The sequence below is a fragment of the Aythya ferina genome (genome assembly GCF_964211825.1).
Source record: "Aythya ferina genome assembly, chromosome: 11".
Lineage (NCBI taxonomy): Eukaryota > Metazoa > Chordata > Aves > Anseriformes > Anatidae > Aythya > Aythya ferina.
Genome location: NC_140307.1, coordinates 2,898,005 through 2,919,794, shown reverse-complemented (window position 1 = coordinate 2,919,794; position 21,790 = coordinate 2,898,005). Strand labels below are relative to the sequence as shown.

Below are 21,790 nucleotides of genomic sequence, written 5' to 3'. Positions count from 1 at the left end.
GACCCTATAATGTGGCTTTGAAGCACAGTTTTATGTTAAACGCCTAGGAAACACTGTGACCCTTGCCAAGACCAGCTGGTTTGCAGAAGATGCATTAAATATTCATGCGCCGAGCTACAAAACGCTATTTTTAACACGGCTTTACGAGTTTATTTACAGTTGCACAGACAAAGGCTTTCGTGGCACCTCCTGTAAAGCAGCGCCAAAAGTTGAAGGCGAGCGATTACCTGGGCACCGCGCTCAGCCAGGACATAAATCATGGGGGGAGAAGGGGAAAGGGACAGGAGCACGGCAGGGCAATGCTCAGAGGGTCTCGATCTCTGCTGATCCCCGTAAGATTTTTACACGAGCTGCAGCTGACTGCAACAAACCCATCCAGGAGTGCTCGCTCCCGTTTGGCGCTCATCTTCCAGAAGAAAACGCCGGGGCTCCTGTTTTTAGCTGGATGCTCTTGTTTCAGCCCACACCAGCCCGGTGGGGCTGGCCAGCAGCCAGGGAGCCGCATCTGATCTCTGTGCTAATGGCCAGAATAATTTTAAAAATAAATACACGCAACCACAGCAGCCCCTCACCCCCGTGGGCTCCTAAGCAGGGAGGCAGCCTCTGCTCCACCTGCCTGCGTTGCCCATCGCTCTGCTCATCCAGCAGCCACGTGGCAGGGGAGGAACTGGTGCTGCCCCAGCTCCCTCTTTACCATCCTCACACAAGGTGTCTGTCACCCTGTTGCATTAAATTGCCCTCTTACAGCTCCAGGTGTCGGCAAGCCCTGAGATCAGACCTGAATCCATGCTGCTGGAGCTCCGAGCCGCGCTGTCTCAGTGCTTCTGCTGCCATCGCAGCTGGATTTTGGCTGTGGCACGCCCAGACTGGCACGGAGCAGGGAGAGAAAAAAGCAAACGCGACAGGAGAAGGCTTGCAGCAGCTGGGGATGGTTAGAGGAGCCCTCCCACATCGCTCGCATGGGTGCACCTTCTCCTTGAGACGTTGAGCAGTGATGCCAGCTGGGCAGCTCTGCAGCGCGAGGCAGATGAGCTGCTTTTTACCACTTTTACCACTTCTCCCATCTCAAACCACAGAGGAAATTGGTTAGGATGGGGCTGGGTGGTTGGTTCTCCTCCCCAGAGAGAAGCCCACGGGTGTCCTACTGCCTCACCTTCACCACCACGCAGTCCCCACGCGCGCACCACGCAGGTGAGCGTCCATCCTCATCCATATTCCGAGCAGATTTCTTCAGGCAAACAGCTTTGCTGGGTCTCTAATCAAAGAGCAAACAGCTCCCCAGCCTAACGGATCCCACGGAAAGGCCAACGGAATAAAAACGAAAACAGGTATTGAGTGAAATTTCCTTTACTCCGCGAAAAACTAAATTGAAACCATTAGCGGCCAATCCTTTCTCGCTCGGCGCAGCATTAGTGCTAAGCCAGAGATTGACCTAGATCTGATATAGAAAAAGAAAACATTATCTTGGTGTGTCAAAGCAAATCCCAGGCCTGCCGGAATCATTAAAACGCAAACATTATCATCAAGTGCAGGCACAAGGGGAGGAAGAAGACTTAAAAGGTTCGGTGCCGAGCACGGTGGTAGGAGAGCACCGGGGAAGCCCGGTGAGTTTTGCAGCACTTTGCTTTCTGCTTCCAAATTACTTGTGGGGAAAGGGATGCCCCAGCTGGCTGCGATACAGGAGGATGCCGGGGAGGTGCTGAGCATCCTCACCACCACACAGCCCGCAAGCAAAGACCCCTTCTTCACATTTTTGTCTCCAGCCTGTTAAATTCAGGCCTCTTCTAATGGAGCACGTGCTTAAAATGCCTCTGAGTTAACGCAGTGCGGGCAACAAGAGAGTTTAACGGGGACACGGCCGCAGTACCTGGGCTCCCAGATGCTCCTGCTGAGGAGGGCAGGCTTCGTTAGCTCCGTTACAGCTGATGGAGACGAAGCCTGGGAGGCACGTGGCTGGCCCAGGGAGAGAGAAAAGCCACGGGCAGAGCCCTCCCCTCCCAGGAGCGGCTCCATCCCGATGGTTTATCCTGGTACAGCTGCTGATTTTCATGCTAAAATCTCCAACTTGCGAATAAAAACTGAATTTCTGCGTGGGCTGGCAGCAGTCAGGGTTGCTTTTAAAACGCAAGGAGCCGCTCCTCCAGTTAAACCCAGACCCGAGCTGTTCTCCCATCAGGCTCACAGCTCCAGCAGAAGCAGCCACAAGATTTATTAAAAACCCGTCCTGCTTGGCACCGCAGCTCCTTCCCCAGCGAGACTGCAGCCCCAAAGCGAGCAGGGGGATCTCATCTCCCATCCCCTCTCATCTTAGGACACCTCCACCACTAAGCTAGCGACCTGCTGGGGAGTTTTTTCAAGAAAGTTGGCAGGAGAAGGCTTAGCAGACAGAGGTCACTTCACGTGCTCCTCTCCACACTGAAAATTGAGGATGTGCCTGGAAACAAAAAAGAGCTGGCAGAAAAGAAAGGGGGAATACGGACACCACAAACCCCATCCTGCCCTCTCCGTGCCCTGCTCTCAAAGAGAAATGCTTCTCCAAACCCTAAAGAGAAAAAAAACACTTGATCTTCTCTGATTTTTTTTTTTTAAGATGCGTTTTTACAACAATGCTGAAACCGCCCGTGTCGCCGCAGCCCGGTGGCCGCCCCAGCTGCGGAGGCAGCGATTCGGCCCCGCGTGGCGAATGGTGCCATTGTGCGGGGCTGCTGCTGAGCTGCCAGCAGCCCGGGGTGTGAATGCAAGCTGCTTTGTGCACCGTGGAGCGTGAACAACAGCGCCGCCCATTTATCTATTTAATTCGCCAGGAGTAGCAGGAGCGGGGGCCTTCGCTCACACGGCGAGGGAAGAAAAATCGCCCCCCTCTCTCTCTCGGCTTTGGAAAGGGAGGGAAGTGTTCAAGGACAGCCTGCACGGCTCCCAGAAAAGGGTAAATCCCCCTCTGCCCCTGCCCACTAATCACAGGGCTGAAAATTCCAAATCTCCATTGTCCTCGCCGGGCCTCAGATCTCAAAAAGAAATCAGGCTGCACGGCTCGGGAGAGTTTGAAGTCAGGCAGAGATGTTGGAGGAGCGCGGCTCAGTCTACGTGGAGAGAAAACGGAGGGGGGAAGCCCCATCTCACCCTGTGCCAGGCAGATGAAGATGGAAAGAGGGTCAGAGCTGCACACTTTTTGCTTGCAACGTTTGCAAATAAATGCTCGTTCCTCTTCTGCTGTCCCTTTCTCCCCCTGCAGCACGGATGGTCCAGGCTCTCCGCGCTTCTGCATCTCGCATCCTCGGCTCTCTGCTGTGGTCACACTCACTCGTCCTCAATCAAAGCTGAGAGAAATCATTTAAACGAGGTTGATGCCACATCAGTCGGACTCCTCTGGCTCAGGAACCAAGTTTCCACCTGGCCTCGTTCTCTTCCCCTGACCTAAGCCCCGGAGATGGGGCTGAAAGGGAGACAAGTGAGCTAACGCCTCGTGGCACGGCACAGCAGCTGCCCATGGGGGCAACGTGCAACAGATATTTTGCAGGAGGGAAAAAAAAAACCCTACTGCTTCGTGACTCAAGCCCACCAGCAGGCAAATATCTGCGAGCAGGGCTCCTGAATTTTTGCACAACGCACAAAATGACCTGAGCTGCAGCTCCATGCTCCGTGCGAGGCTCCCTTGAACACGCAGCGCTCCCGTCATCCCATCGCGTTACCTGTGACACCGAGCAGCACGGCAGGCAGCCCAGGGGGGTGATTCGTCTTCCAGCACCCTGTTTTGCAGGGGTATCGCCTAATAAACAGTCCCTTCAGCGCTCCTGAATTGGTTTTGGGGAGAGAAGAAGTTTCTGGCGGGGAGGGAGGCGGCGCTGGGAGAGACCTTTATCAGGGAGCGCGATTGCGGTAATTTTTCAAGCCGAAATTGCTCTCTGGCTCGTGACAGCATTTAGTGTGTCCTGAGGCGACCATTTGCGAAGCCAAAGCCGTGGTCCTGCTGCCCTGCTGCTGGAGGGAAGGGGGAGTATTAAATGTCATAAACAACTCTTAATTTGCTCGGGCGGACTGCATATGGGGCTCGCGATCCCGCGGTTCAGGCGGAGGTTATCTGTCAGCGGCACCGCGGGCAGGCACCAGGGGCAGCCACGAAGCAGGGAGGGCTGCTGGGTTTCTGCGGGGTCAATTTTGGAGCAGGGCAAACCCCAGCATCGCAGGAGGTTCCCCCGTGGGGAGCTGGGCTCCTTTCCAGCACCATCACAAGGTGCCTCCGCTCCATCCTGCGGCACTCACCCCGCTCCGAGCATCGTCTCCTTCGGGACCTCGCCGCCTCCCACGCCCTCCTCTGCAGCACATTTGCAAAATACCTACGATTTATCCTACTCAAGAGCCCTGAAATACCAAGAAGACGAAGGGCAAGCAGTCCCACAAGCCCGCAGGAGGCTGGCTGGGCTCGGCTCAGCGCGCTGCCAGCAGGCAGCTCTCTCCTGCCAGGTTTCCATCCGGAGCGCCTCGTGTTTTCCCTGCTCCGACACAGACAATTAAGACAAATTACATGGTTACCGTTTTGATTTGTTGCACGATAATGATGTTTCCCATCCCGCTCCCAAATGTTGACGGGAGATGGTAGGAGAGGAGGCTCCGGCACAGCCGCTTTTGGCCACAGACCGCTGTGTTCACAGCCAGCTGCTTTCTGGTCCCAAGTGGGGACGAGCAATCCTGCTTTGTCCCAGCCCCAAGAGGCAGTGAGCCCCCCGAGCACGGCACAAGGAGGGCAAAACAGCACCAGGCAGCGCCCTGCCCCGCTGCAGCACCTCAGAGCAGCCCCGCTCAGACCTCAGAGCACGCGGGGCACCGCAGACCCCAAATTTTGGGGCTCGGGAAGGGGCTCACGTGGCGTTTTGGCACCTCCGGAGGCAACGGAGGAATTTGGAGAGGCGAAGGGCAGGAAGCTTTTCATCACCACTGCCCACGGAAATGCCATCAAGCCCTGCTCGCAGACAGAGAGCCAGCCTGATTTACAGGCTAATGAATTTTAAATGAGATGCATTTTTTAATTCTTTTTTTTTTTTTGTCGTCAGCCCCCATTTTTCTGCCGGCAATCACTCCAATAATAGCTCTAAAATTTTCAGCATCTGTTTTTACCAGCTCTCTTGTAATTAGTTTACTAATGCGTTGCACCGCGCCTTTGTTGCTCCCCGCGAATTACTTCATTCCCAGCTATCAGAGATAGCGCACTTCAGTCTATAAGGAGTTTGCCCTTTGTTCCCTCGTGGTTATTCACATGGGGGAAGATGGCTCGGTGAATGACAAGCCTTTCTATCACCGCACAGCCTCCGTTTAATGTCTTTATACTGGCTCATTAATTACCGCAGAAAACTCCTTTCCGAATGGAGCCGGTGATTTATCGGAGGCTCGGGCAAGGTGCCATTTTTATCGGGCCGGCAGCGAGAGGCCCCGGCGCCGTTCGTTCGCTCTTCTTTTCCCCTCCTGGCCAAGCACAGGGGGAGTTTTGCCCGGGGAAGGCTGCAGGAGCAAGCGGCGGCTGGATGAGAGCCTGCAGGAGGTGCTGGGTGCCCCGGGAGCGTCTCCAAAATGATTTCCTTGAGTCTTTTTCTGCAATCTGGTGACTTGAGGTGTTGTGGTGCACGCAACGAGGCACCTGGCAAAAAAAAAAACAAACCTGCAGAGCATGGAGAGATCCTCAGCTCTTCTGCACGGCACCGCTGCGCCCAGGCACAGCACCTCCAGGCCACCCAGCACCCTGGAGAGCTGCAGGGCACGGAGAGGAGCTGCATGGGCACGGGTAAAGCCTCTCTGCAGACCAGGCCAAGTCTGAGAGCAGCAGAAAGAAGGATCCTTTCCTTCGCAAGGGTGTAACCCGAACAACAGCTCCTCTGTCCGAGGGAAACTCACGTTAAGTCCCTCAGAACACTGTTCCTTTCAGCACATCCATGCGCGGTGCGGAGCGCGACAAGCCTTCCCCTTCTTTCCTCAGGGCTGGAATGGAGGTGGGAATGGTGCACGCGTTGACTGAAGCAGCAATTCAAGGCAGAAAAAGAGTAACAGGCTGGATTTCCATCGCCTGATGCAGAGGAGCTGCGCACACCGCCACAGGGGAATATCCAGCATCCACCGTGCGGGGAGGAGACAAGAGGCCAAGGACCCAAATGCAGCTGCAGAGCGAGTCAGGCACAGAGTTAAGGTCACAAAACACTGCTTTTGGCTCCTTTCTGCTCATTTCACCACCGAATTCCTCTCGTGCACGTGATTAACCGAAACGTTCTGCTCCCATCCATGGCAGCGAGCAGTGCTGTTGTGTTACAGCGTTGCCTGACCCAGGCTGACGGTGCTCAGATGGGAAGATTCAGAAAGGATTCAGCCGCTGGGATACCTGAGAAAATCCAGCTTCCCCCCCAAGAGCTTTGCTTCTCCTCCTGGCAGCGCCGAAGCCGTTGGCTGTCACCTCATCCCCGTGGCTGAGCCGTGTCCATCAATTCCTGCGCGCTCCTCGGCGAGAGCAGCGTTTTCCCATCCTCCTGGCAGCCAGCCAGGGGGACCCGAGCTGAATTACAACCATTCTGCAGAAAATAGGCCAAATCCACGAAAGCGGGACACATGACCGTGGCGGAGCTCGTCCCTTTTTTTTTTTTTTTCCCCCTCTGGTTATTCAGAGAAATAAGGCTCAGAGGAGCCTCGGCGGCTGGAAATAGCTTATCTCGGGAAGCCCCCTCTTCCGTCGGCGGCTGCCGCTGCTGGCTGCTGGCCAGGCCATTACCACCTCAAAGGGAAAGTTCCTCGCCCAGGCACATCAGCCCCGCTGCACGGCGGGTGGGGGGGTGATGTTTTCCCTGATTTTTCTCTCGGTGAGCTCCGTGGAGACCGGGATTGGGTTTCTGTGCAAGTGCCGGCGTCGGTCCCGTAGCCGTGTGGGGATGTCCGCGTGAAGGTGTATGGCCGGGCATGGGGTGTGCACGCATGGGAACGTGTGCCAGGGAACAGGGACAACGTGCAGGGGTCCCTGTGGATACCCAGGATGACAAGCTGAGGGCTTACGTTTCTCCTCCTGGAAATGCTCGCCTGGGCTGGGGCGATGCTGAAGTCATCACAAAAACAATGTGGGTTTTAGGGAGCAGGCAGAGGTCAAACCCCACCAGTAGGGCTGCAGGGGGGCATTTTTACTGGCTTTGAGCTTTGAACTTGAGCTTTGCCCCGGTGTTTGCAGCACACTGGGGAAATCAGAGCCAAATCAGAGCCAAACCCCTCTAAGCCCGATCCTCTGGGAGCCCCCGTGGGGAAGCTGAGCCCTCCCTGCGCCGTGCCTGGGCAGTCGGTCCTCTGCCTCCTCAAATCTGCATCTCCATCAGAAAAAAAAACACTTGCACCCCAAAGCAGGCACCTCTGCTGCTAACAAGAGAGATGGAAAGGCAGGAGCAGACGTGTCACTGCGGCACAGGCTGCTGGAGACCTGCAAAACTGCCAGGACACCCAAAATAACCATGATGGAGACGAAGTCCATCTTAACAAAACCTTTGGGAGTGCCTGTGGCACCCAAGTAACTCAGGTTTGAGACCAAATTGTCCAGGAAGGGATTTCGTGCGGGCGTGGGATGAAAGCTGGGCAGCAGCAAAGCCCACAAGATGTTCGCGGAGGAACCCACGTGGAAAACCCCGGCTGCAGCCTCGCAGCGACACGAAAGCACCAAACAGCGAGCTGCAGGAATTAGCTGGGGCGCTGACGGCCCCGAACGAAAATGAAAGCAGAAGGAGGTGGGGGGGGGGGGATAAAAAATAAATAAATCCAGGCAGGCTGGCTTTTGTGTCGCGGCACAATGGGGCACGTCAGCTCCGCAGGCTCCGCAAGCCATCACCCGCCATCTGGCAGCGGGCAGGACCGCTAATGGGAGGCCCCGGCGCCCCAGCTGACTCGCAGAGCCACGGGGGAAATCAAGCTGCCGAGATGCCCACATTAAGGCGGCTGAATTAAGGCAGATGCGCGAGAAATTTGGCTGGTGAAACTCTCAGTTGGTGCGGGAAGGGCTGCAGCGCGCCGCGGAGCTGCGTTCGTGGATCCAGCGGGGCCAAGAAGGGCACGGGATGACCCTGATGGTTTGGAAAATGAGGTGGGCACGAGGGGAGCTGAAGGCACGGCGCTCTTCACACCGCTCCTGGCTCGATGGAGGGATGCACGAGCTGCCTGGAGGTGGCTGGATGCAAGGTCTGCAGCAGCAGGGCCAGCCTGGATGAACACCGCTTCGTTGAGGCGTCGTCCTCAAAATTAACTCACCTTCCTCTAACGCCTTCCTGGAGCTGATCCGCTAGGAAATGAGCACGGACGGGGGACACACCGAGCAGGGGATGAAGATGCTGATATTAGGGGTCGGGGCCAGGCTCGCAGCCCGCAGTCCCGCAGGGCAATAGCTCTCCCCAGAGCCACCCCGCTGATTTCGGCAGGGTCATCATCCCAAAGGAACACTTACCGCCATGAATATCCGATTTTCTGAAGCGCTGTGGTCCTGAACGAGGGTGCTGGAGCCTGGCTCACGAGGAAAAATCTCTCTTGGTGTAGCTGAGTGCCTCTGCGAGCTCCCCAGGTGCCATCCAGGGGAAATTTGGGTGCGTTGGTCGGTGCCCGATGCTGCTTCTGTGCCACGAGATGCAGGTGAGAGCTCTCCGGAGGGACTCAGCTCTGGCTGCAGCATGCAAAATCTGGACAGCTGGCTGTTTCTCCCCTCCATGGCCAGTTTTGGAGGGCTGCAGGGGACCAGAGGCAGTGGGGTTCATTCGGATGTGGACGAAGAAGAGCCCAGAAGGATGAAAGCAGCCCCACGGCAGCGCTGCCACCCGCAGCTGGCCCCCGCACGCTGCCTTGCACCCCGGCACGATGCAGGCAAACGATTCCCTCACTGGCTTTTTGTGTGCTTTAACCACAGCTGTGACCAGCAGCCTGCTTCTCACCGGTGCCAGGGGACAGCCGAGTGCTTCCCTTGGGCTAACTCGACCATCGGAGACCTCCAGGGAATCGCTGTGACAATCCTTGGGCCAAACAAGCAGATTTTTTGCAATTGAGGCGCATTTCAGCATCTCTGGGTCCAGCTGCTGTTGCACAGCCCAGGGAACATCCATGATGGCAGCAATACCTTGCAACAGGGCGTTTGGGGATCCATCTCTGCCTCCAACAGCTGAGCAGATTTTTGGTTAGGGTGGGAGAAGGGGGAGAAAACCTCTCCACGTAATTAATTCGCCCCCGAAGTGAAGCTGGCGTAAGTAAGGTGTCGGTAAACGCCGAGCACTGCTGGGATAAGAGCTGAGCAGGGGCGCCTATTAAAGGAGCATCTCCAGATGAGAACAGCGCTCATCTAAAAGGCATCACCGCTCCTTCATGCTCAATAAAACACAAAACGGTTACAGATCCAATTGATGGAAAATGAGAGAAAGAGAGATGGAAGCACAGGTAAAAGGGCCAGGCAGGGAACAGCACACGAAAGGAAAAAAGGGGAAAAAAAACCCTACCGTGAAGAGGTTGATTTAGCACTCTGCTTCAGGAGAAGATTCAAAAGCCGGTTTTAATATCTGATATGATCACCTTGTTCTGTCCCCTTTTGGGATCTCCCCTCGTGGAGGGCTCCAGCCCAGGCTGGCTCGGCCATACAGACAGACCCGGGGGCTCGCTTTCCACTCCACTTCTGTTTTATAGATGATTTCCCGATCTAATAAAGGAGCACAGCGTTATCTGCCGCCTCTTCTCTTATTTCCCAAGGCTGGCAGTGTCTGTCTGTCTCAATAAAACTTTTACAGCCCCCTTCCCTGACAGCCCCGAACAACGGCACGGCCAGGGAAAGGGGAAAGGCAGCCGAGGGGGGTTTTTATGGTTGGTCTGAGTCCTGTTTTGTGGTGCTTTTTAGCACTGGTCTCTTTTTAGCACTGGTCTAACCCTATCCCTAACCCTGACCCTAAACCTAGCCCCCTCCCCATGTGGGATGAGCGAGGAGAGGCACAAAACCACAGCTCTGGGGCTGTGCTGACTGAGAAAGGGCAGCGTTGGCCAAGGCAGATAATTACCGGGAAGCCCTAATTAGGAGGATGAACGAGAGGAACGTGGAAGGGAAAAAAAATATCCGATGTGAGATGGTTTAATCACCCAGGAGGAGCCTCCCTCCAGCCCGCTACTGCCTCCATCCACCTGCCGGGATCTTTGAAGACATCTAAATCCAGGGTGGGAAACAACAGCAAATTGACAAACCGGGGGGAAGAAAGCTGCTGAGGAGCAGGAAAACTTTTTCTAAATCACATAAATTAAGCCAGGGAAAAGATTTCATGCTGCAGAAACCCAAGGGTGAGTTATTCCTACAGTCAATCACCAACCCCGGCAAGGAGAGATGTTTCCTTTCTCTCTGCAAAATGTTTTGTTTTGTTTTGTTTTTCATGTCATGAGTGGTTTTAATTAGCGGGCTCCAAGCTCAGGAGCAGTTCTGGGAGCCCAGGAGCCTGCCCCGTGCGCGGTGGAGCAGGAAGCTGAGCAGGATTTGTCCCTGCTCTAAGGCTCAGCTCCGTCCCCTTGGCTCCAAACCCAAGAAAAAGCAGGCGGAGAAGCAGAGCATGGGGTCCGTGTCATCAAAATGGTCGGGTTCCCAAAATCTCTCACCTGTCCTCGGCAGCTTCACGCTCCCCAGGCACGGCTCAGGGTGACACCAGCCCCTCTCCTCCCCGCTTCTGACCAGTTTGCAGAGCTCAGCGCCGAGCTGGCGTCACCCCCAGCACTGCTCCAGCTCCAAAACTCCCCAAATTTTGCTACAGGCTCCACAAGAAAACACCTGACCACAGGTCCAACACAAGCTCTGAGCCCCTTGCTCTTGGATCACGACAGATCCTGGCTCAGCACACGGCAAACAGCCGGGAACGAGCTCCTGGGGAGATAACTTCACCCTACAGCCCCTTAGGATGGCAGGACCCGTGGCTGCCTCATTAAAGCAGAGCCTCGCCTCGCCGAGCACGCACCACCTACGTTAAAGCAGCAACCCGACCTCCATAAAACATAAAAACAATTAACTCACTAATTAGTCAACAAATAACTTTCCCCCACGTAGGTACCAAGTTGTTCGGAAATCTATTAGCGTTTCCACTGTAATTTCATGCTTTGCTGATGATGAATAAAGCAAGGTTGAAAGGGAGCCATTCACATCCCCTGCACAATGGCCGGGACCCTAAGATGCTTACAGGGAAATTTCCCCTAAAAAGCCGAGCGGCGGGGCCAGAACCAGGGCTGGTGTCACCGGCACCACGGCAGCACCGAAACCTGGCAGGGGCAGAAGAGCCCCGAATCCCAGCGTGCTGCTGCCAGCCCTTCACATCACGCTGGTGAGCATCGATGCAAGTGCCCATATTGGTCCCAAGGACCCTCGTGCATGGGGAAGGTGGGGTCTCCCGGGGGCCAAGAGCCTTCTGACTGCAGGACTTGCTCCTTGGTGGCATCCCGATGCTGTGCCAAGGAGAGGGGAGCGCCTCCAGCCCTGCCTGCGGCACCCCAGCACGGGAAGGGCCAAGGATGTGGCCAACTCAAAGGGCAAGCCTTGGATGAGCACCAGGAACCTGCACAGCATCCTCACAAAGACCTTTGGAGAGGAAAATGAGAATACCTAAGGCCAGAAAGAAGCTGCTGTAGGGACAGAAAGGATTCATGATGCTCTCAGCCCAGCGATGCGCCCGGCAGCCCCACGCTGCCCATCTCCCCCCCAAACCCTGCCCAGAGCCTGAGGCAGTAACACACACTCCCAAAACTCAGCCCCTGCTCTCCTTTTGTCCTTACACGTAGGCACGGGACCGATTTGCATGTTGGAACAATTAGTGAAACGTTACAAGCCTTATCTGGGCAGACAACGAGAGGCTGAGCTCCCGGCAGCCAGGAGCGCACATCGCGCGCCCCAGCGCCTGCAGTTAGGGTTGGGAATATTTTCAGAGGCCCCGGCAAACACGGTGTTTACATTAAGAAATGGAATCGCGTTATGAGGCCCTCCGTTTATCCAGGAAAGTCTTTAAAAAGCCCATAAACTCGTTCCTTGATTAGTTCAGACTTACTGTATGTATTTGAAGCAATGCTCGGAGGTATTGTTAAGCTACTGCAGGCAAGGGTTACGGCTCTTGGGCTTTTTCCTTGTGGTAGCACCAGATGTGCCGGGGGCTGGTTTGGAAGCTCAACACCCAGAGCAAGCCCAAAAACAACCTTCTGTGTGTTTCCACTCACCAGGGACCTCTGGCACACGGGCAGCTCCGCTCCCTCTGAGGACAACTCCTCACCCATCGGCCTCCCCAGCCCACAGGATGGCCACCTGAGAGCTGGCTGTGCAAACCCAGCTGTAAACCCACTCCTGCCTGCACTTCTGGTGCTAATTAAGCCAAACGAGGTCCTGCTCACCACCTCCGGAGCACCCACGGAGCGCAGGCGGGATCCTGGTGCCACTTGGTTAGTAGGGAATCACTTCCAGAGCTGCTCTCGGAGCAACCCGTCCCCATCATCCGCTCAGATCCAGATTTATGCAAAGAGCTCAACGCATTAATTTATGTATTTGATGAATATGCATTGCTGTGCCCCCAGAAGTGGCAGCAAACACCCTAATTACCAGCACGCCAGCCCCATCGGGCTGCAGGATGGAAGGAGCTCACCAGGCAGAGCGGTGCCCTGCTCCTGCTGGCGGCTGACACCCAGCGCTGAGCCCCTCAGCTTTGGTTGGGGCAGGTCGGAGAGTGTTAGCAATCTTGTTTTTAACCCACTCTTCTGAGTTTTTGGGGTCAGAGCTGATTGAGGAAAGCTTAAAGCCATGATGCACAAACATGAGGGCACTGCCCTGCCACCAGCCTCTGATGGGAGCACCCTCAGCAAGCCAAAATCGTGCCAAAACCTCCTCCAAGACGCACCCAGAACCCCATTAACCCGCCAGGCAGCACCGCTCCCAAGGGACTACACGGCTCAAGCTTCAACTCCCAACACCACCATCCCGGTGGCACTCAGCAGAGCACACCCTGCACCCCAAAACCAGCCACGTGCTGCTCCCCAGTCCTCCTCCTTGGGCCCCCCACTCCCCCGGGCTCTCTCACCCCGCAGCAGCTGGGTGCCAGGTGAGCGGCGAGGCTGCCCCAGGGGGCTCGCGGCCCCCGCGACCCCGCAGCTCCTCGCCCCCCTTCCCCGCCGCCTGCCCGCCTTTGAAGCCGGGCTAATGACAAAATGACATCCTGCCCCTGCCCGCTGCCGGGGCCCCTCGCCTGACCTCGAGGTGTGACGGCTCCTCGGGTTCAAAGCACCGGGAGGATGCTCGGAGCTGAGCCCCAGCCGCCCGCGGCCATTTCGCAGCCCCAGGGGCGACAGCGCTAATGGACGGCGCAAACCACCACGGTTTTGCTTTCACTGCAGCCCCAAAACACTCAAGAAAACGCTCTTTTCCCCTCTTTTTATTTTTTCTAGCTGGTGTGTGAGCAGATTCAATCCCTACGTTGGGAGTTTTTACCTGGAAACGAAGCTCTCTCCAGGTGAGTGGTCACCAGAGCTCCCCGTGCCACCGTGGACTAAATACTTTATAAGGTCTAATTATTGATTCAAGCACTGATTGCTGCCAAGCAGTGTTTCAAATAGGGATCGGATGAGACCCAGCTCTCCATTTGATACGTCATTAAATCAGGTTCCCCTTACCTGAGCTTCTCGGCTCAGACACCGGTGAAAACAGACGAGACTTCATTTCACCAAGTATTTCCTATCTCCTCTTTAAAGAATAATTAAAATGCTTGAACAAAGCCCTCCCAAGGCTTCCAAGCAGACAGGGAAAACATTTCTTAATCTCTCCCTCTGCAGTTTAATATCGGCGATCATTTACCACGGGCTCAGATTTATTTAATGGGATGTACAGCGTGAGCAAGCAGCCATCCGCTATCAGGAGCCGGGGATGCAAAAACTCCATCACCGGCGGCTGCAAGCGTCATAAAGGCCATTAAGGGAGCTCGTCTGCCTAAATGCACATAATCAGCAAATTTATGGCCTGTTTTCTGCTGCTCGGCGAAGAATTGGCAGAGGCAACAAAGCCGTGTGATGCTGACAGCTCCCCAAAACCGGCAGCGGCTCGGTGCGCCAGCGCGCCCCGCATCCCACAACAGCTCCGCCGCCCGGTTCAATTTAATTGATTCCCCCCAGGGCTTTGCTACGGGTTTTATAGCGCATAACTAATACTGATAAGCAGGCGTGATAAGGTGGCGTTATTACCCAACTAATGGGTCACTTCATCCACAAATACTTTCTAATTTAATTGAAAGCAGGAACACGAGCTGCAAGCGAAACCTCCGGTGTCCTCAGCGCCGGCCTTCCCAGCGGCTTTCTGCTCTCCCCTTCCCACCTTCGGTAGCTCCTGAAGCATGGCAGATGTCCCCGAAGTGTGTTTTGTGGCGACAGATTCACAGCTGAAGACCTCTGGATTCAATTCAGCCGTGCAGCGAGGAAGTGCAGCTCCCGGGGACTTCAAAGGGAACTGCATCCATCACTTCCAGCGGGGCTCCGCCGGCCTTTGCTTATACCTACCTCCCTAGGTCTGCCCTGAAAAAAGGAAATTCCTCGAATAACTTTCATGTGCTTAACCCTTCGGAAATGGCAGGCATTAAGGAAGCCCCTCCTCAGCATCCGCTTGCCTGGCAGAGGTTGGAGGCCGGCCGTGGCGATGGTTGCTGGCCATTAACAGAAAGATGCAGCTCTGAGGGTCCTTTTGGGTGAAAAGCAGCACGTTTCGCCTCCCTCCTGAGGACATTCCTGAAGAGCACAGCTACCATTAAGCAAATTGCTCTAACGAGAGCCCGGCCTCCTCTAATAACAGCTACAGGATGAGGCAGAAATATCGGGTGAACTTCTCGGTTACCTGGGTCCTGGGGAGCAGCACGGTGACCTCTACCTCAAGCAGAAGGAAATATTTTCTCTCTTTTCTCCATTTCCAGCTGCTCTAGCGCTAACCCTCCTCCCCAGGGGGGATTTTGCCCATTCTCACTGCCCCTCTGCTTGGTACCGTGGGGTGCTGCCACGTTGCAATGCTTGGCTCCCACTTCGCAACCAAACCAACTGCTGGGAACGAGAAGGATTTAAATATTCCTGCTTACATCTCCCCCTTTGTGCCTACAAACCCAAATTCTGGCTGATCAGAAGTTGAACTAAGCCATGGGAGAGCCAAACCTGGGAGCAAAGAGCAGCCCCCACCAGCTGGGGAGGGTCCCAGGGGGGGCACATCGGGGGGCTCACGGTGAGCACGCTCCTCGTCCGTCACCAGCACCGGGTTTTGCAAAGCAGGAGCAGGCTGAAAGGAAAATAAAACACTCCCCAGCCCGTCCGTGCGTGCATTTCCCTTCATTAGCACTAAGATCAACAATTTAACAGGAGGCAGCTAGGGGATAGCGAGACCAATCCAAACAGTTTGACTTAAATTCCGTCTAAATGGACCCAGTTTTCTGGGCTTTTAGCAATGGAGGGATAATGTATGCCTATTAAAGAGCATGTCAAAGCCCCAGTCACACAGTCTGGGCATTCAGCTAAAGCGAAGGTCACAGATCTGTGCCCTGGGGCCGGGAGAAAAAGGCTCAGAGGAAGAGGAGTGGCCATCTGGTCCCCGCTTCTGCAGAGGTCACTGCTTTCTGTCACCCCCCCTGTGGCCTCTGACTTCTGGGACTCAAAAGGGAAAGAAAAAAAAAAAAAAAAAAAAAAGAGCCAGGCATGATGAAAGCGGGGCCCTGATGTGCTGAGACAACTTGCTAAAAGAGCTCTAACTAAAACCAGCCACATGCTCTGCACGGTTAAAGAGACAGCTCTCGCCTCGCCGGCGCCCGCTGCGGCGGTGCCTCCCGCGTGGGTGCGTTCCTCCATGCCCAAAAAAAAAAGGCTGGGGGGAAAAACCGAGCCCCCAAACCTCCCCCAGCTCTCACAGGGAAGCATCCCGGTGTAACACACCGAAATGCAGCAGCGGCAAGAACGGGATGGAAAGCCAGGGGGGGAGGCAGAAGCGCAGGCTGTTTGCGGAGGTCTCTGAAGCGCCAGACACTCGCGGATGCCTGCAACGAAGATTGATGGTGTCGGTGCCCGGCGTGCTTGTTTCCTGCCCGGCGATGGCATGTGCACCGAATCGAAGCCACTAATTGTCCCATCCGCATCGCCGTTTGCGAACTGGATGGCTGAGGAGGCGGAGAAAATAAATGAGGTGTTTATTGGAAGCAAGGCCGGTCCCGTATTCGTTATAAAAAGCTGAGCCTCCATCTCCTGAGCCGGCTTTCTGAGATGTGACTTGGAGCTGCCGGGGCTCTCATTGCCTCCGCAGATCCTCACTGGAAATTCAAAGCATTACAGCAACTCTGCCATTTATTTTCAGCATAAACAGGTTTCTTGTTCATTAATTTCGTGGCTCTTCAGACAACACGCACGATTTGCCGTTACCTGGGCTGTGGGCGGTTTGATCCCTGCACGCCCGAGCACTGTGAGCTTTTTATCAAAAAATTGGGCTTTATTTTCACATCCCTGATTTACCTGCGGGCCCAGCGCCGGTGCCTGAAGGGTATCGTTGGGGTAACGATGCTGCTGTGCACGTTCCCACATCCAGTGGCTGCTCCGGAGGATGCACGGGCTCAAAGGAAATCATTAAAAGCCACTGGCCTGCAGAAACTAAATTGGACTCGAAAAGAAAAACTAACAACAGGCAGGAAGCCACCGGCAACCAGGCATGGCGGAGGAAAGCAGCTCTGGGGGGAATAGCTCGGTTTCCCCTTACAAACCCTCATCACGGCCCAGGTTTCTTTTTTCGGCAGCGACAGCCCCAGAGTTAAATTCCCATCCGCACACACAGCCCCGGTGCGTGGCTCGGTGTCATCTGGAGCAAATTCTCCTTTTCCCAGCGTACGGCAGAGCCACAAAAAGCCCCTCAGAGGCATGTCAAACCTGCCTCGCTCCCCGCCAGCACCAACAGAACCCCGTATTTTATCCCCTGCCCAAGCCCCTGGAAATGAATCCAGCCCCAGCAAAGGCAATGACTCCATTTAAAAGCTGGGGAGAAGCTTCCCCCCTTCATATCCCAAACGTGTTCCTGTTAAAGCCCAGCCTGGAGCAAACACAAATCCACCTCGGGGAACGCCACGGTTTTATGGCAACAGGAGAAGAGATGCTGAGTATTTGCTGACTCTTCCCCTGTTTGCTCAGGAAAAGTATTTCTTCCTAGGATGCCACCTGCACCGAGACTGTCTCAGAAGCTACTTTTAGATTAAATTAAATTAAGGGAAGGGCACAGTGCTGTGTAAAAGATAATCAGTGCAACAGTGAGAAAGCAAACCCTTCCTTCTGTCGGAATAGTTTTTGAAGGAGCTAATAGAGCAAGGCAGCATTATCTCATCCCTGCTGCTCAACAAAGGTCAAGAGAAGCTGCTCCTACGCCGAGGATGGAGTATTTTTTAAGGAATAGAGATAGTGTTAATGACGTCTTGAAACTACAGAGGCTCCAAGATATTTCACCTGGGGGTGTGGGATGCTCCCACCTGAAGGAACGACAGCTCCAAGCACTCGCACGGCTCCCAGCTGCTACTTCTCCTCCTTCTCCAAGCCTGACTCCACCACATTGCCATGAGCCTGCACTGCCAGCCCAGTGAGATCCACCAGCTCTCCACGATGCAGCAGCCCACCAGGAACCAGCCTGGGCTGCACACCCCACGGACACACGTTGCTTTTCCAGTCCTCATTGATACCAGGTCCAAAAAGCGACAGCATCGCCAGAAACGCTGCTCATCACTTAATAATCAATAACCACAGCTCTACGTAGCCTGGCTGCCCCATAACTCAAACAGCAGCTCCCAGACAAGCTGGAAATTCAACACATCTCCTCTCAAAGCAGTACCAAAATGCCACTGCCTTTGGGGAAAAAGGCATTTCCAACGCACCCCACAACGAGGAAGAGATAGAGGAATTAGACGCCAGTTCATCTGCAAATATAATTAAACTCTGCAACACACAGGCTTCGTTGTTAATTTACTTGCATGTCCGTGTCATGTGTGCAACAAATCAGGAGCAGGCCTGTTAATTTGCAGCTTTACATATCAGCTCTTCGGAAGGCCGCATAACATGGCAGGAACACAGGCAGCTCCAGCGAAAGCTCCGCAGTTGGTAAATTAAATCTATTTGCAGCAAAGTAAATTGAAAGACATACTGAACTTATTACCGTGTCTGCTTTAATATCTACGAATGGGTTGGATTTCTCCAGGTGAATGTTCTCCAGATGCAGGGGGGGGAAATTTGGCTGCTCCCCGCTCACCGTCTCGCTCGCATCCTCGGGGTGCTGCTTCGCCCCGATGCCTCCGGGGCTTTGGGGTGGATGGTGTGGGGGGGAGATCCCAGCAAAAGTTCTGAAATTTGACAGTCGTTCAAGCATTATTAGGAATAAATACTGGATTTTCACAACGTGGCAGTGTTTTGTAGGGTCAGATGGACACGAGTGGAAAAATAAAGGTGTTTTAGTCCTCCACGGGAGCATTTCGATGTTTTCATACCCAGGTGGCCATCAGATTCACTCAGAAAGGTCAGGCACTTCCCACAGGGTGTTACAGCCCAGGCCTTGGGATGTAACTCAGTGTCTAGCACAAATCTGAGGGGGAAAAATACTCACAACAACTGTATTTTTCCACCCAAGACAGACTGCAGGATCCCTTTGCTCCAGAGCCAGCTCCTGAGCGAGCATCTAACCAACACAGCCGGCCCGAGCTGGGCCACGAGGGCTTTAAGCAAAGAAAACTGGGACCAGGGCATGAAGTCTTTGCCCAAATTTGATTTCCAGAAGAAAAACATCCCCCTGTTCCACCCCCTCCAGCCTGCCCCTGCCTAACGGGCTTTCTTTCAACAGGGCTCCCAGCAGCTCGCCCCCCTTCATGCTTTCAGCCCCTAATGCCTGAAAAGCTCTTTCCCTGGACCCCGCACGGTTTATAGGGTTAATTGAATGCACACTGATCTCCTAAGTGTCCAGAAGAAGAAGAGCCATTCTTTAAGATGTCATTTCTCCCCCCCCCGGCCCCCCAGACAATGCTGCGGGGCTGTGCCCGGCCAGCCCTGGCCCCAGCGAGGTATTGTTCCCCGGCCGGGGGGGCCCTGCGAAAACAAAGCAAAACAAAAGAATCCCTGACATGCCTAAAAAGGAGACTTCATGCCAGAGCTAACCTTTGAAGATTTATTCCCCGCTGCCCTCGTGACCCAATTCAACCTCCATTACTCAGGAATTCCCCAGACAAGCCCCGAAAGGCAGGGATGGAATTTCGGACTTTCTACCTCATTTGTTTGTGCAGGACCGGGTGGTCTGGCAACCCCGGCCAGAACTGGGGAGAGGTTTTATATAAAAAATATATCTGTATTTAGAGGTGCCGTAGGTGTTGTACACAATTATCACGCCGATTCCCTCGCCCTCTGCTTAAAATTGCAAATCCCCACCTTGCACAATGCCCCGGGACTCTCGCAGGCTTTTGTGCCTCCCTCAAGCCCCAGAATTCACCGCCTACTTTTTAGGGCTGGAAACTGGAGGGGGGGCACCGGGGGAAGGCTCATCTACATTATAAAACTGAAGCATGCCTCTCTTGAGAATATCTCCGGTGGTGGGGTGAGAACTTGGGAAATGCTCATTTGGGACATCTGCTGCGAAACGCCTCTTGCGACAAAGCTTCGGAAGAGCTGGGGGGCAGCCCTCAGTGTAGGGCCACGGGAAATGCCCAGGGGGATGCGTCCGTGCCTGGCAAAAAGTCAGAGAAAGGCAGAGAAACCCTAAAGGAAAGATGCAAGAGCCATGAAGTCAGCCAGACCCGCGCCTGCGAGCATTATCTCTGCATCGCTCCTCCGCCTGCAGATGGCTTTGCCAACACCACCGGGGGGCTGAGGGGGGGAAGGAATCCAATTTAAGCACTACAAAACTTGGAGGAAATAGCTGGGGAAGGAGTCATAAAAATGTCACACATGCCTGGTCTCATTAGGCCAGCCAGGGACGTGTCCCCCCCGCTGGGCTCACCGCAGAACGAGCTGGAGAGCGCAACTGTCCCGGGGCCGGTGCAGTCTCCTGGGATCCCCGCTGCATGTCCTGTCCCCTGCTCTTCAGAGGGGACAATTTTTCTCCCTGCACAGTAACACAAGCGAGTTTCTGGGCCAGTGTTTTCCTCTGGCCTCTCTAATCAGCCGTGGCTTCCCTCGGACCCTTCCTCCAGGATGGCAGGGGGGATTTTGCATGCCTCAGGTGCCAGGAACAATGCGGTCTCGCGCTCCAGAGGAAGGAGAAAATTCTCTCCCCGTGGGTAGCAGTAGGCTGGAAAGAAGGCTAGCTGGAAAACAACTGCCTGCATCTCCAGCTGCACACTGGTCACGTACTGGGAAAAGAGCTACGAGCAAGTCCAGCTCAGGGCAAGGTGCCTCGGACCCAACCCGATGTCCCCAAGTGGAGGAGGCTCACTCCAGGGAACAGTCCCTACCCCAGCCCCACTACACCGTGTGTGGCAGAGAAGAAGTAAAATCTTTGCTAAGAAGCATCGTCAGAGCTGCTGAATGCCTCGAAACACACTGTGGGTGCACAAGCAAGAAGCCAGCAAAGATTTCTCTGCAGGTGGCCTTAGAGACGTTCACACCACACAAAATACATCGCTGCTTCCCTCTTCCAAAAGGCCTGATCCTGCCTCCCTGCCTGGGAACAAGGCACGAGCAGAGAGTACTCAGAGACCATGACATGAAAATACTCTGGGCCAACTAGAATTTATGTCTCCACATAGATGTTGCTCTTTGGAAAGCTGGCAGTGACATCCCAGCTCCTCACAGAGCCTGAAAGATATCACCAGCTCCCGGTGCTCACAGACACGGGGAATTTAAGAATTTAAGTCAGTTAAGTGCAATAGTTAATGAACTTTTCACCATCTGTATGTTAAAAAGTTTTGAGACAGAATGGGAACTTTTGACGTTGGCTTTGAACAATCAGGAATGAGTCCAGCAGAGCAGGGCTGAATCCCCCCCCAGGCAGGGCACGCAGCACAAACAAGGGGCTGGAGGCTTTCGTGCTCCACATCAGCTCTGCAACAGAGCTCCGGACTGTCTCAGCATTGCCCTGCCCCTCCTATCCCTTCACATCCCCCCCGAAAAACAACAGTGATAGCATTCACCTGCTTCGCTGGCCCCGTGAGCATTCCCTCACTACTCTTGGCATCCTCCTTTATGGACACGGGGCTGTTCCCAGCCGGAGCTGCGCTGATGTACGCCAGCTGGAAGCCTGGCCCATTAAGGGGTAGGTGTTGCTCGGGTCTATGTTCAATACCTAGGAAACAGGCTCGAGAAATGAGGTTGCACACACAGCACGGAGCTGCACGTGAACTAGGCCAGGGAGCTTTAGTGCTGCCTGGTCGGCGCAGCCCTGAGTGACTGGCTGATTACTCCGTCTATATACAGTAAGACTACACTGTAAATATGTCAGCATCGTGTCAAACAAACCTCAGAAGTGGTAAGTACAAGGTGAGAGCCTGGAATGTAAAAACAGTCACGTTTTTGGCTGGTATTTCCTAAGTACGTTGGCTAAATGTCTGAAGTGTTACAGGAAAGCTTCGAAGTGAGCATCGCGTGGCGCAGCGCGCATCACAGGCACGTGTTCGACACAGCTACCTGGGGAAAAGCCTGCAAAATTCACAATGTGGTTATCCAAATCACTTACAAAGTCACAACACACTTGCTAGAAAGTCTCTTGGGTTTCTTCTGAAGCCTCTCTCCCTCAGGAAAGCTCCAGAGGCCATGGGCACTAAATCCCACGTAGGCACAGCTCCCTGCTGAA

At 54.5% G+C, this 21,790-nt stretch overlaps 1 protein-coding gene and 1 long non-coding RNA gene across 3 annotated transcripts in view; both read right to left on the bottom strand.

Moving 5' to 3' along the window:
- IGDCC3 (immunoglobulin superfamily DCC subclass member 3) overlaps positions 1-21,790 on the bottom strand; it is a 79,670-nt gene that overhangs the window by 36,135 nt on the left and 21,745 nt on the right. The window lies entirely within an intron of this gene.
- LOC311442978 lies at positions 17,440-21,378 on the bottom strand. Its single transcript, XR_014696994.1, has 3 exons — positions 21,132-21,378; positions 18,269-18,359; positions 17,440-18,131 (listed from the first exon to the last, which is right to left on the bottom strand). It is a non-coding gene; the product is annotated as an uncharacterized lncRNA (long non-coding RNA).